The following is a 15,490-nucleotide window of genomic DNA, read 5'->3' as shown; positions in this document are numbered from 1 at the left end:
TTAGTTGATTAGCTGACTGGAGAGCTGGGATGGATGTGGAGGGGGAGGGCGTTGGAGAGATCCTGTCAGAGGCTTGCAGACCTGCCTGGAAGGGTACATCTGGGCCTGACTCAGGTACAGGGGAAAGTAGTGCCAAGCCCCCAAAATGCTGGGCACAGGTTGAAGAGCTGATAGGATAGGGAGACTGCACTTCCTGAGGCACTGGACTGGGAAACAGAAGACCTAGGTTTGAGTTTTGATATTGCCACTGATCAAATTGTGTGACCATGGTCAGTCATGTGCCTTTTCCTGAGCTTCGAGTTCCCATCTATATACTAGGTAGAGACTGCCCTGGATGGGGACAAGGCAGGTAGAATGATTTCTAAGTGGTATCTTAAGGAGAGCATTCAAGGATCTGAATTTCTTTCAATTTCTCAGACCCAGCAACTCTGAGCTGGGTCCTGCCTAAGGATTCCCTGTGGTCCTGAAGAAGGGGAGGAAGCAGAGTCTTAGGAAGACAAATTGTGGGCCACAGGAGTAGGGAGCAGAGGGTTCCTGCTTTGTAGAATACCCAGTTCCTCATCCACACAAGCTCAGAAAGGTAGCTAAAGAAAGAGGGGAGGAAGCAGAGAGGGAGTGAGAGGGCTAACCCCAGTCTATCCCCCTCACTGCATTCGCTTTTAAAATAAAACCCATTTATATATAAATGTTGGCTTGATGCCCAGTCTCTGTAGAAAAGCTTTTCTGTATTAAACGCTACAATGAATTAAATTAACCATAATGATTTCTTTGTGAATGAAAACCTCTCTCTTTCCCTCCCTCTCTCTCTCTCTCTCTCTCTCTCTCTCTCTCTCTCTCTCTCTCTCTCTCTCTCTCTCTCTCTCCCTTCCTCCCCCTCCTTTCTGACATGGTTTTGATCAGGTTTTCTCCTCCCTCCTCAACTCCAACACAACCCAGCACCCTTTCCACTCAGCCCTCCCCATTTTCACCAACAGCACTGCCTTCCCTGCAAGTGACCAGTTCTGTAAAGCCCTTCCCAAGGTTAAACTGATGGCTCCTGTGGTCCAATGTGAAGCAGGAATTGGTCAGCCCAGGGGGGTCCCTGTGCACAAACAGAGCAGAGGGCATGGCCTGGGAAAACATGTGCCTGCCAGGGTTCCTGTGTGAGGATTTTCCAGCTTCAGGATACCTCCTCAAGCTTCACTTTCCTCATCTGTAAACTGCAGTGAGTGGTACTGAGTCCAGGAGGCTAATAAAGGGAAAGTGGAAGGGGGCACACATGTGTGTGTGGTGGTGGGGGGCGCGGCTGTGGCACCCAGGAGAGGAGTAGATGTGAGCGCCTGTACCAAAAGTCATCTCCAAGTGTGGGCCCCTATGTAGCTGTGTGTGTGCCTAGTGGAACACAGGTGCATAGGAGTCTTGATCTGTGGGGAACCCACCCGGGGCTAAGCCCTGTGCATGCAGAGAGAAATCAGAGGAGCTCTGCCTTTGGGCACTCCTAGATGCTGCGCAAGGACCACTTAGAAGAGGGGCTATGACTCCCAGCTATCAAGAACTGGGGAAGGCTGCTTGAAGGTGGTAACTTTTAGCCTGGGGACTAGAAAGTGGGGCCCCAACAACAAACAATCTTCCCCATGGACACAGAGCTTTGTATTTCCAATGCCCTTTTAAAGGTATTATGTCATTTCTCCCACACATCCTAAAAAGTATGTGCTATTATCCCCACTTTAGAGATGAAAACACTGAGGATTTCGAGCCTCTAGTATGAGTCAAGATGCTGATGCTGGGAAAAATAGAAGGCAGAAGAAGGGACAGGTTGGTTGGATGGCATCACAGACTCAATGGACATGAGTTTGAGCAAGTTCCAGGAGATGGTGAAGGACAGAGAGGTCTGGCATTCTGTAGTCGATGGGGTCACAAAGAGTCAGACATGACTGAGTGACTGAACAACAAGTACCAATCAACTCGATAACCATGGACTGGCCCCAGCCCACTCTCCACAGTACTTCTCTGCCAGGCCCAGTGGCCCTTGGCATCCACAGCCAACATGATGCCCACAGTCCTTAAGCTGGTCCTCATGCAGCCTTCTTCTGTTCCTTCGCCACCACCTCACAAGGACATCCTTTCTGTAGTTCAGTGTCCCCATCTGTACCATGAGAGGTACTCAGAACACAAGCCACAACCCTGAAAACCACCAGGCCATTGTGTATCTCTGGGTCTCTGCCCACACTGCTTCCTTTGCTTCCTTGTGGGCCTCCCACATCCCTACTGACCCTGTAAGTCTCCTGGGTGCCTAGTGAGAACTCCATCACCACCCACCTTACGCTCATTCCCTGGACTCTCAGCACGATACCTCAACAAGACATTTGACGACTGGTGGACATGCCATGTCTCGGTCTCCCACCAGGTGGTGAGGTCCATAAAGGCAGGGGTGATCTCTGATGTACTGCTATTTCTCCAGGACCCAACACAGAGCCAGACACTGAGATGCTTGTGGAAAGAATGGGGAGGAGGGAGAGTCTTTTCAAGGCAGACTAGACTGAGGTGTTCATAGCCTTCCATTTCCCCCAAAAAAATGTTGAAATAGATGAAGATTTTGATAGTTCTATGATGTATCAGCTTTGAAAGGGTGAAGTCAAGGGCAGGGGGCTGCCAGCAAGGGAAGGCTTGAAATAGGAAGAGAGAAGAGTGTGCTATGGCTGGGGCTGGTGATAGGAAATGGATAACTCCCAGGTGGATGAAGTCGTCCTACCAATGCTGAAAAGCCTCTGGAAAAATCAGGTCCTGGCAGCAATGGAGCACAGTAGGCAGATGCTGCAGGCTCCCAAGGGCCAACCCCAGATACAAAGGCAGATCCCCTTCTAGGAACTGGAATCCTCAGAAGCTTTGTGGCAAGGAGACATAGGAATCTTGAGTTGCAAGAGAAGTGAAGAGCAGAGGTGTGGAAGAGAGTCCTGCTACCACATTCTGCCTTTCACTCCACCTTCCTCGCCCTTCAGCTGGTGGGCCCTGACACAGTCTTGGGATTACCAGAGTTGCCCCTGGCTCCCAAATGCACAGACATCTAGCTCAGGCAGAGGAGAGACTGGCAAGGCCATCTCCAGGCCCCCAGTCCCTCAGAGGCCCCTCCATGGAGGGCAGTCATGGGGGACACATGGGAGGGAGACCGGGCAGTTAGGCTGGCCCAGAAGAGTTTGGCAGGATGCCAGTGGGCCTGCCCTGGCACAGAGATGTGAGCAGATAGCCGTTGCAACTGGTCTAATTGCTGTCTCATCTGCTCTCCCAGGGGCTGATTCCAGAGCCAAGCAAAGGGAGGTTTCTGCCGGGAGACTTGAGGGAGCCTGAGGAGAGGTGGAGGGCCCTGCAAGTTGAAAGGCCCTGACAAACCCCAGCATGCCCAGGGCAGAAACCCAAGTTGCCAGGGTTGGGGCAGGAGGTGGACAGGGAGCAATGAAACCCAAGGGAAGGGCCTCACTTTCCCATCATGTGCTCTTGGTTGCCTCTTGACCCTGTGTCTCCTTTTCCCAGGATCCTCACTCACCCTTTCCCACCTCCCTACCTGCCCCTGTCACCTCAGACCGCTGCTGTCAGGCTCCCATCCCCACTTCAGCTCTCACCCTGTCCCAAGAGATTGAATTACAAAAGTCAGTGGATGCTTTTCTCTCCTTAACTCCAGTGTACCTCTCAGCCAAATCTGATATCTGTGACCCCCTCCTGCTTTCTGAAAATCTCTATGTCCTAATTCTATCCTCTCTATTTAGATGCATCTTCCCTGGTTCATCCTCCTACTTCTCTTACCTGTTTTTTTTTTTCTTTCTCAGTCCCTTTCCCAGGCCCCTCTTCTCCAGCAGCCCCCTCTTTAAATGTTGTGTTCCCCAAAGTGCTGCTTGCAAGCTCATCTCCCCCATAGATGCTCCCTAGGCACGCTCAGCCCCTCCTGTGGTTTCCAGTACCTCCTCTGGGCAAGTGAATTCCAAAAATCACCTCAACCTGGACCACTCCCCCAAGCTACAGCTGGTATAGACATTTACCCAGTGGTCATCTCTGAAGACACTGCAGAGTCCCCTTGCCCCAGATCGAACTCATCATGCTCCCAGGCCACACTCCTACTGGTCTCATATATCAATCCACTCAGGCTCTCAAGCTGGAAACCTTCTCTCCTCCCTCTCCCTAACCCCTCACATCTAATTAATTACCACGACCTGCCAATTTTACCTCCTTAATAGCTCTGGAATCCATCCCAAGCATTCCATCCCTACAAACACTGCCCTAATTCAGGCCTTTATCATTTCTCTGCCACCAGAGTGCGACCTCCTCTGACCAGCCTCCACACTGCAACCAGAGAGCCCTTTTCTGCAGACATATCTGAGCATGTAGTTCCCCAATTAAAATCCACCAGTGATTCCCCCATCATGTCCAGAGTAGATTCTAAGTTCCTCAGCCTGGCACACAATGCCCTGTCGGATCTGGCCCTACTCACCTATCTCACCTCTGAGCCTTGGCATGTACTGTGCCTTTGCATGTCACACTGGTACTCTCAGCCTCCTCTTCAGGTGACAAACTCCAACTCACATGGGCAGCTTGGTGGACTGGATAAGACTGTGGGTTAGGAAGCCTGACCGCCTGACCAGGCGAGTCACTTACTTTCTCGGTGCCTTAGTTTCCCTAATCTGTAAAATGGGGATAACAAAAGTTTTTCTCATAAGGTTGTATTCATCTCATAAGGAAGTAAGTTAGATCATGCTTGTAAAGCACTTAGAACACTGACTGGCACATATTAAGTGCGGTATAAGTGTTAGTTGTTATTAGCTATTATTCCCCCTTCAAGGACCAGCTCACACATTACCATCCTTGCGAAGCTACCTCCTCCTCTGAGACTAAGATAAGTGGCCCTCTTCTGGGTCCCTAGAGCCCTTGCTAAATTCCACTGTGGCACTTGAGATCATCTGCCTACTGCTTGACCTTCCTTCCCTGCAACATGATATCAAGCACTGAGGTCTATTTATCTTTGTGTCTCTAGCGCCTAGCTGAGGAGTTTGCATTTGAGCCTCAGACCAGCCTGATAGTACTAATATTATCTCCATTTTGCAGATGAGGCAACTGAGGCTCAGGGTGGAAAAAGGAAATTTCCCAAGATCACACAGCTAGAAATTGACAGAACATGGATTTAAACCTAGGTCTGTATTATGCCAAACTCCCTGATCATTATACTTTATCTAACTGCCTTGCGGAAGGGAGCCTTAAAATCTTGTCCTGGAAGGAAGGATTAAAGGAACTAGTGGATGCCTGGAGGACAGATAACTCAAGGGCAAGGGCAATCATCTCCCACCCATCTGTTTGAAGCTTACCGGTGCTTGTAAGTGTGTTTCAATAGTGGTGCCAATGCATGTGTTGGACACGTGTGCAATGAGGTCATGCCAGAATGCTAGGGAAAGAAACCCAGAGTTGAGGACCTCCATCTCAGAGACCCCACTTACTTTTGTAAAGTCCTCAAGAGTTTACAAAATGCTTGCCCATCCCATTTTGTCCTTCGATCAGCCTCACACACCTGGAATGAGGTAGCCATGTCTCACACAGGGCAGTGACTTACCCCAAGTCACCCAGCTCCAAAGTGGCAGAGCCAGGACTCCAACATCTAATCAATACGTGACAGTTTCAACAAGCTCCATTTTGTTCCAGTTGGAGTCTGAGGAGAATGAGACCTTGGCTGGAGAGGGTTCTTCCCTTAAGAAATGGCCATGTGAATGCTGCAGTGGTTTGGGGATGGCCCGCCCAGAGGATTGAAAGACAAAAGAGAAGGTCTTTGAGACTCAGTATTCTCATCTGTAAATGGAAATGACATCCCCAACCTCATCTGGTAGATGTAAGTCTAAAACGAGGAGATGTATATAAAACAATCAGACAAATGCCTGTACGTCTGTAGGCACTTAACAGATACAACATTGCATCTGAATTCTTACAATATTTGAAACAGTGACAAAGGTGTTGCAGGAAAGTTAGTGTGTCAAGAGCCAGGCAAGGCCGGGTTTTGAAATACCACCTCTGACCCTTACCAATGGTATGGCCTTGAGGAAGGCATGTAACCCCAGGAGTCTTTCTTGCCTCATTCACATCTGCCTTATGAAATTGCTGTATATGAGAGTACACATGTGGAATCCTGGCACAGGGGGCAGGCATTCATAATGGTAGACACAGTGATTAAGACTCTGGAGTCATGCTGCCTGGATTTCAAGCCCAGCTGCATCATCTACCAGCTGTGTGACCCTCGACATGTCACTAAACTTCTCTGTGCCTTGGTTTCTTCCTCACAGAGACAGTTGCAAAGATTAAATGAGGGAATACATGTAAATGTTTCAAACTGCTTCTGGCATAGAGTATGTGTTGGTGATTATTGTTATTATCAGACAAAGGCCTGAGAGGAATGAAATAACCACCCCCCCCCCACCTCTTCATGAACAAAGACATTAGTTGAAGCCAGTCAGAACAGATTAATGGGGTTCCTTTCATTCAGCTTCCTAAAGGCTCAGAATGATCCCTCAGGGGCTGGGGCCCTGCTTGTAGGGGTTGCTGTGAGCAAACCAAAGTTTAGCCAAGATGCCCCAGGCTCTCTCCCAGATTAGGCCAGAGCTGTTGAGAACCATTGCAAAGGCTTTGTTGGGCTTGGAGAGCTCAGAAACCTGTTACCTGACATCCCAACTCCCTCCCTGGGGGACCAGAGGTGGGAATTCAGGAATGATGCCATCATTCTCACACCTGACTCTGGAGCTTATGGCTACACTGGCTACAGGGGTTTGGGTTTAATGGGCCCAGAGGCAGCAGGGGGCAGGGCAGGACTGACTGCTGGTGCCTGGGATCCAGGCCTAGCTGGCCGAGAGCAGGCAGTCCCCCTTGAAACTCCAGTTCTGACTCCATTGACAACAGGCTTCCCGGAGACCCACTGCATTTTCCCCTCCACTGCTCTAGGCTTTCATAGCTTCTCTGAGCCCAGGCCAGGCCCAGCTAGGCCTTTGGATACCCAAAAGGAAGCGGGAGACCCAGTCCTGGCCCCCTTGCGTCACTGATCTGGCTGGGGCTAGGCTCCGCAAGCCTTTAACGGTACAAAGCTGCAGTCTCGAGTAAGTGACCCCTCCCCGCCTCGGCCCCCTCCCCATCCCAGCCCTGCCTGGCCCCACCCCCAGTGCCGCGTGGAGGGAAATCAGGAGAAGCCAAGGAATTGTTTGTAATTAGTGTGTTTTTAAAGGCTTTTCCGTGAGCCTTTAGCAGATTTCAGGGGAGGGCAGTTTGCCAGGGAGCATTGAAATGGAAATCCTGTGTTCTGGCCCAGACCCTCTTAGAAGGAGACTCTTCTCAGAGAAAAGGCCAGAATCCCCGCCCCTCCTCCCCCAGGTCCCCATACGCTGCTGTGGTCAAGGAAGGCGGGACTCAGCGATGTGGGGCGGCTTTGTGGAAAGGCTTTCCTGCCCACAGGCCCCAGCTCTGCCTCAGGACACCTCGGTTCAGCTTCCACATGAAAGGCTGCTCCACAGGCCCCCAGCTCCTACTCCCCCCTACCCCAAGGGCACATCCGTTCACCTCCCCCACACAGAAAAGATAATCACCTGCTTTCCCCACTCTCCCCAAAGGCAAAGCAGTGGCCCTGGAACATGGTACCTCCAGGGTAACCTCCTCTGAAGTTACCCAGAGGTCATGTGTACAAGAACAGAACATTCCCTCCCACCTAAACAGCATTTTACAGTTTGCTATGCCTTGGCACTCCTGAGATCCAATTATACCTCATAGCAACACCTTGAGTAGATACTGTCTAATGTACTGGTTCACAGAATGGGGCTGGGGTCATGACTTGCCCAAGGTTTTTTAGTTAGCAGAATAATAGAGCTGAGTCTAAAGCCAGGGTCTGGAGGGTGCCTTCTTCCCCTCCCCACCCCAGGCTGCCTCTTCCACAAGCTGGCTGACACGCAGGCAGGACTGCTCTGGTGCAATCCCTGGGCCTTGTGGTCTGGGATCATTTCCTGTGGCCTGAAGTACTTATTTGCAAGCTGTAAGGACTGCCCGGTTTCTGGAGGCCTCGATGAATGCTTCCAGCTGGGAATTTAACCTTCTCAGACCCAGCTGTGGCTCTTGCGAGCTCTCTAAGTTCTCACCCATTTTCTTAGACACCCCCCACCCCGAGGTAAATCAGCCATGTATGGGTGGGGGGACAATGTATGGAGTAGCAATGAATTGGGACCCAGAAGACCTGGCCCTACCCACTTGCTCTGTGATCTTGGGCAAGTCCCTTCACCTCTCTAACCTCCAGTCAAGACTTAGAAAGTATGCTTTCCTGCCTGAGTTCCAAAGCCTGGCCTCTTGTTTTCATTGGAATATGAATGGAACTCCCCTCCCATAGCTCCTCCACATCTCAAGGTCTTGGGAAAACCTGGAATTATTGCATGTGACAGCTGGCTATGTAGGCCCTTGAGGCCAATGAAAGTTGCCCCCTGCCACTCCAGAACTGTACAGATGAGCAAACTGAGGTGCAGGAAAGGGGAGTGACTTGCCCAAGGTCATCCAGGGATGCTAGTGCTAAGGTTATGGGAGATTTTCATCTCCCCTCAGCCCCACTAAGCCATTCCCAATAAAATACTACCACTACTAAATGCATATTTCAAGTCCTATGTAGTGTGAGTAAAAGCATCTTCAGAAAGCTTTGCAATTTTTCTTTATCTGTAATACCCATCCTCTAAAGAATCACAGTGTTTGCTGGCCTCCAGAAATGCCCTGCCTTCCACTGGATGGCTGCCTTCCTGAAAGCCCTCCTGGTGGGGACACAGCAGCCATGGGCTCCTTGCACTCTCCCCCAGAAGTCTCCTCTATGCGTCTGTGAACACATAGCATCCCTGGATCCCTCCCTTCAGCCCAGGGCTAAGGGCCCTGGATCTCTCACCCACAGTTCTCTTTAACTAGGGGAGGTTTCTTAGACACAGCCCCACTCTCCTCCACTTCTGCCCTGACATTGGCTCTAGGAACACACAAGTGCAAGGAGAGTCTGAGATTTACAAGACAGTAAAGAGAGCCGCATTCATATTTCAGAGGTGACTGTGCATGTTGTCCCCTGGTGTCCTCCTTCTGCATCAAGGTAAGAATTTCTGAGCCTGTCCTAGTGCACAGAAAGTTGAGGAACTCACACCTCTAGGTTAGAGGTGCAGTAGCTCTTAGAGAACTCTGATTCCACCCTCTCAAGTTACAGATGGAGAAACTGAGGCCCAAAGATGAAGAAGGGACTTAGAAACCCTGCAGTAGAGCCGGGACCAGAAACCTCTTCTGCCCCTGCAGCCAGTGCTTTTTTTCTACCCTAGCCCATACCCTGCTGCTTCTTGCGCCCACGTGCAGGCTCAACCATGTGTGCGCTAATGCAAGCTGATGGCTTCTGGGAGGGTCACACATGGAGCCACACACCGGCCCATTCACTCTGACACATACCCCAGCTGGCTGTCCCCTGATACATATTCCTCCGTCCCCATTCACCACCACCTACCCACCTCCCATCCCCTCTACCCTGCATCCCCTCCACCACCCCTGCCCAAGCACGCAGCCAGTCCCACATTGAATCACATGATCCTCCCTGCCAGTGGCCCTGGGTCTGTCTCTCTTTGTCAGTATGACTGTCCACGGCTGCGCAGAGAAGAGCTGGGCTCAGAGGTGCACCTGGGGCGGGGAGACGGGGGAGGGGGGCAGCACAGGGGAGCGCAGTGCAACAGAGCTGGGATGTGTGTGTGCTCGCATGTGTGTGTGTACATGTGTTTGTGTGCATGCGTGCGTGTGTGTGTGTGTGTGTGTGTGTGTGTGTGTGTGGTATTTGTATGACTGTAGGCTGGATTCAGAAGTCTCCCCTGGGAGGCTTGGGGCCCAGCCATACCTTAGATAAAGCAGAGCAAGAGGAGGAATCTTTATTGTTTAGAAAAAGAACAGGAGGGGAAAAGAGACAGGGTTAAACAGCCTGCAAAAGATAAGCCCAGGAGTGGAGGCCTATTCTGGCAGAGACCGGGAGCGTCCTGGGGAAGCAGCCAGGCAGCTTTCCAGAAAGTGTGAGCTCACGGGCCACTAGACATTAGCCTGGGCTGGGGTGGGGTGTGGTGGAAGTGGGGGCAGCCTCTCTAGAGCCTGGAGGAGAACTGCTGAGCTGTGGAGGGGCCAGGCAGAGGCCTCTAACTACAGAGATATGAGGATGATAAGTCTCTTGGGCTGGATGCTGTTGGACTGTGCCTGATACACCATGGGTGCCAATCCATGATTACTAGATGGATGAATGAATGAGTACATGAATGAATGAATGGGCTCTGTCTCCCTTTATCACCATGAAGGAGCCCAGCCCAAGCCCACCTCACAGACAGGGCTGGCTGCATGCAGAGAGATTAAAGAAAGTGGTGCCTCAGGAAAGAACCTGAGCCTCTTCCTTATATGTGCAGTAGATGGGGCCCTGGTTCCTCATCTGCATGGGCAGCAGAGCCCCTCATGGCCATGTCACCTTACCTACCTTCCCTTCTGTTTCAGATGGAGAAACCGAGATTCAGATTGGAGCATGAAGTTGCCAAGATCCCATAGCCCACTAGTGGCATAGCTCAGCCTGGAACTTGCCTTTTTTTTTTTTTTTTACCAGGTGTCAGCATCTGCTGTTTCTCCTGGCTGCCACCTGTCTCTGTCACCTCTACAGCAGTGCCCTCAGCCTCAGACTCAATGGTTTCTGGGCCTGGGAGACCCATGGGGAAACCAGGAAGGGTGGAGAAAAAATAAGAAAGATGAGAGATGAACTGGGGCAGCAGAGGTGGGGCCCCCTGGCTGTGAATAGAGGCCATGCCCCTTGGAGAGAGAAATCTGCTGTGGCCCCTTCTGCCCATCCTGACACTGGTGAGGCTAAGCCAGGTGCCCCTCACTCCCAAAGGTCCACGGGCCAAGGCGTGTGTTCCACACACGCCACATGATACACAGGCATGAACACACACAAGCCCAGGGTACGTGTCCCACCGTGTGACAGAGGCGAGGGTTATGGAAACAGTCTCCATCCCCCCACCTCACAGCAGGGCCTGGCATTACAGCTAGAAGGAAGTATTGGGTGGCTTGGGGGACAAAGGCCCTCGGAGTCCACACGCCTGGTGGATATTTTTCTTGTTAACACACAATACTGCTTGCATAACTGGAACTGGCTAGACAGTGTGAGAAATGTTTAGGGCTTGAGAAAAAGCAGGAGGAATAAATAGCCACAAAGCCACAGGGTCCCATGGGCTGCTTTCCTAAGGACATTCTGCTCCCCTACCCTCCCACACTCACATGAATGGAAAAGAGGCTGCAAAGATGGGACAAGCCCTCATCTCAGTGGCCCAGACTGGCCCTGTCAGCCCACAGGGCTCTCCTCTGTGGGCAGAACCTGAGGTTCTCTGTAGCCTCTCATCTTCTTGCCCAGCTGGCTAAGCACTCCACTGCCCCCCAGGCCTAACGCCTCATCAGTTCTGTCTCTAGGCTATGTCCAGGCTGGAGAACACTGGTTGAACAGCTGTCAGGGCTGGGGCCAAAGGGATATCTCTACACACCCTGGTTCCATATACAGAATGAAGCCAGTTGTTTCAATTCAGCTCTGACCTTGCCCCAATCTTAGCCTGAATTTCAGTGATAAAGCCAGCCCTGAGATGGGAAGCAATGGCTTAAAGGCCTGGGAAAGATGTGGGGGGGGGGGTGGTGAAAAAGGAAGCTGATTTTAGCAGATTTAAGAGAACTACTTTGCCCCGAAAGTGGCCAACTTCTTTATCTCCTTAGCTAGTCCCCTGGCATTGAAGAATGTATAGGTGTTATCTTAAAGCAGAGAGCTAGGATGAAAGCTCAAAGGAAAATGTGCCAGGATGCTTTACCCAGGTGCTCAAGAAGTCACCCATCTCAATGTAAGGGTAGGTGTGCAAAGCAAGCAAGCAAACTGACAGGATACCTGCTCCCCTTGGTGGCCCAGGCCAAACCATCCAGGTCAAGGACCATGTTTTGATAAACACTTGTTCTGGAGCAAGTAGGGTATACAGTAAATGACCCCATGACATCCAAAATTCCACTGTTCTAGGATTTGGGGTGTTGTTGTTCAGTCGCCAAGTCATGTCCGACTCTTTGCTACCCCATGGACTGCAGCACACCAGGCTTCCTTGTCCGTCAACATCTCCCAGAGTTTGCCCAAGTTCATGTCCATTGCATCGGTGATTTGGAGTGGGGAAGCATCAGAAACATTGCCTTCTCTGGCTCCTTCTGCTCACTTATTTTGAAGACACCAAACTTCCTGTCTCCATACCCTGTGTCTTTTCTGGATTCAAGACTTCCTAGAATTTCATTTTCTTCACACTCACCTCTGCCTTTCCTAGCCTCAGAAAATCCCTACCACCTTTTGGGGGTGGGACTCCTTGAAAACAGTCCACTCTAGTCACTAAGCATCCCCACTCCAATCCTAGCTCTGCCTGCCCCCGGAAAATGGGTAAATGGAATCTGGTGACTGGCACCCCTGGGTCCCTAAATGAGAAGCATGTTTGTTTATAGCCAGATGAAATCCATCCCTCCTCCCACCCCTTCCCCCAGCCATGTCTGTGTATATGTCTCAGAAGTTCCTGCCATGGCCTCTATACCAAGCTGGCTTCTCCCAACCTTCCCAGCCCTGGATCCCTTAGAGGAGGGGCTGAGGCAGCTGCCACATTCAGCGTGGCAGAGCCGCTAGCTCAGTACAAATCAGAAACACATTGGAGGCAGGCAGGGCGGGAGCAGACAGGCCGGGGCTGGGGCCCATTAAGGCCGGAGCCCGGCCACGCTGTTTGCCGTCTCCACACAGGTTTCAGGTCTGCCTCCTGATTGTTTGTTTGTCTCAGTGATGAGAAAGACCAAGAAGGCAGCTGACAAGGACCATGGGGGGTGGAAGGGGGAGGCCCTGGCTCTCACCATTCTCCCCACCCTGGAACTCATGGAGTGCAGGAGAAGCAAGCTGCCACTGCCTCGTTTCCCTACCCCCACCCCCAAATTCCAAACAGATGTGCAGTCAGATTCTTCCTCTCCTTGGTTGGGGGAAACAAAAGAAATTAAAAATGGGACCCTAGAGACACTACTTTCGGGAGTACCCTAGTATAAAATAGGGATGAAAGGGAGATACAGGAAGGATTTCCAGAGATGCAGGTAAGATGGGAGAGGTGGAAGCAGCTCAACCCTCTCCTAAAGACAGGTTTGCGAAGATTCCTATCCGGGGTTGGGCAGTTGTTTGAGGGGAGGGGGTGTGCCTGGAAGGATGATTGCTCTGGGAGGTCCCACTGAGTTTCAGATGGAAAGGATTCAAAGATGTCTGCAGACATGAATAGAATCTCTATATCTTGATTCGCTGAGTCCTGACTTAATCAGGGCTGGCGTTTGCCATCATGGAGTCTGGCCCTCTCAGAGATAGAGGCTGTGCGGCCCAGAGTGGGGAAGACATTGTTCAGTGGCGCAGCAGACCAGACTCTGGAATGTCTAGATTGGAGGCCTCCTGACTCCCCGTCCAGTTCTCCCTTCATTTCACGCTGCTCCCCTTGCTTGATGTTCTCTGATTTTCTAGGCAGGCACTCCAGCCCTCTCAGTCTGTCTGGCCCCAACTCCAACCGAGGGTCTGGGCTGACTCTCGTAGGCTCTCTGTGAAGTCTGAAAGTTCTCTCTGGATTTGCTTGGTAGCCATATTCCTCCATGAGGAAAGTTTTTACTAGTACCTGCCCTCCACCCATTGCCCAGGCCAGCCTCAAACATCCAGAGTTGGCTGTGGGCAGTGTGATCCAATGGTGAGCACCCAGCTCAGGTGACAGGGCCAGTGACCTTGTCTCTGGCAACATAGCTTCCAGCCTGCCACTGGCTAGGCCTTCCCCTGAGCAGGAGAGTCTCGTGTCCAGCCCTGTTACTGTGTCTGTCTAGCTCCCCCTCCTCTAAGACCCGCCTGCCTCCTGGCCTGGTCCACCCTAGCCCTTATCTCCTGGCCCACCTGAGGCCAGGCTGTTACTGGATGCCCTCTGTGTTGCTGGCAGGGCTTGTCCATAAATCCCCCCAACCACACATGTGTGCCCGCTCGTGTGCACGTGCGCTTGATGTACATATACATACCCTGTTTCCGTAAGTTTCTGGTGATGGCTGTTCCACTACTTGGGCCTCTGGAGCTGGTTTAGCCTCACCTACCATTAAAACTAGCAGCCCAGCCATCACCCACAATCCACTGTCCACTCAAAGCCCTGGCCCCAAGGGCCTTTTGAAAACTCCTGACTGTGTCGGTGTCCAGGCCGGTGTTGTCAAAGATCAATACTAAGTAACAGGTTTGGGGAGATAATGGCTAAGGAGATTAGATTCTTTTTCCATGCTCTTGTACTCACACCTCCTCCCTCTCTCTCTCTCTCCTTTCCTCCCTCCCTCTCCATCTCTCTTTTTTCTTACAGTAAATTCCAACCAGATGGGCAAGCCTTCTTTCCCACTTCTGAAGTTGAGGGGGAACATCAGCCATGGGGGAGCAAGAAATCACTCCCTTCCTCAGCCTGGATCATCCCAGCCTCACCGGGTCTCCTATTCCAGTGCCTCACGCCTCGCCGGATTAGACCAGATATTAAAAAGTATTTCTTAAATCCTTTTTGTTCCGAGTCTACTATTGACACTTGTGCTTCCCTCTCAGCAGGGCCTCAAACAGGACGGTGGGGGGGAAATGAGAGGAGAAGGGAGGGGAGCAGGACCCACTTTCAAGGATTCGGCTATCTGTAGGGCCAGACCCAGGCTGCAGCCCCATTATCAGGGGAAAGACGAGCTCAACTCCTGGGCATGACCGAGAATATCAATGGAGTGTTGTGTCTGCCTGGACGTGCTCTCTAAGCCCAGAGACGAGCACAGACAGAAACGGCAGCTTTTGGAGCAGTCAAGTGCCGCTTCTTGCTTTGCAGCAAGAGCTGGGTCTTGTTATTTGAGCTACAGATGGATTTATATGTCTCTGTGTGATTTTTCCTTTAGAGAGCCAAGGCCCAAAATCCCTATGCATGGCAGAGATGGGACAAAGCTTCTCACATCTAGCGATGGTCCCAGAAAAAGCAGTGGGGACCTGAGTTGGGCTGAGCCGCCTTGCTTTCTGGCCTGCTGCCTCTTACACACACAGCTGTGGCCATGACCCCAGTCTCAGCTGAAACTTCAGCTGACACTTCCTCAGCTGGACTCCTGGTTTGGGGGGTCAGCATCATCCACAGCCGGTCTCACACCAGTGTGTGCCTGTCTTGTACCCCATATCTAACAGCTAGCCCCTTAACGCATCAGACTGGGCCCATCCTAGGACTGCAGAAGGACACCAGAAGAATACAATCCTGGCTTGCTTCCCTAATGAGTGTGTGCTCAGTTGCTCAGTTGTGTCCAGCTCTTTGCAACACCCATGAGCTGTGGCACACCAGGCTCCTCTGTCCATGGAATTTTCCAGGCAAGAATATTGGAGTGAGTTGCCATTTCCTACTGCAGGGGATCTTCCTGACCCAGGAAG

The sequence above is a fragment of the Capra hircus genome (genome assembly GCF_001704415.2).
Source record: "Capra hircus breed San Clemente chromosome X unlocalized genomic scaffold, ASM170441v1, whole genome shotgun sequence".
Lineage (NCBI taxonomy): Eukaryota > Metazoa > Chordata > Mammalia > Artiodactyla > Bovidae > Capra > Capra hircus.
This window is presented reverse-complemented; position numbering follows the sequence as displayed.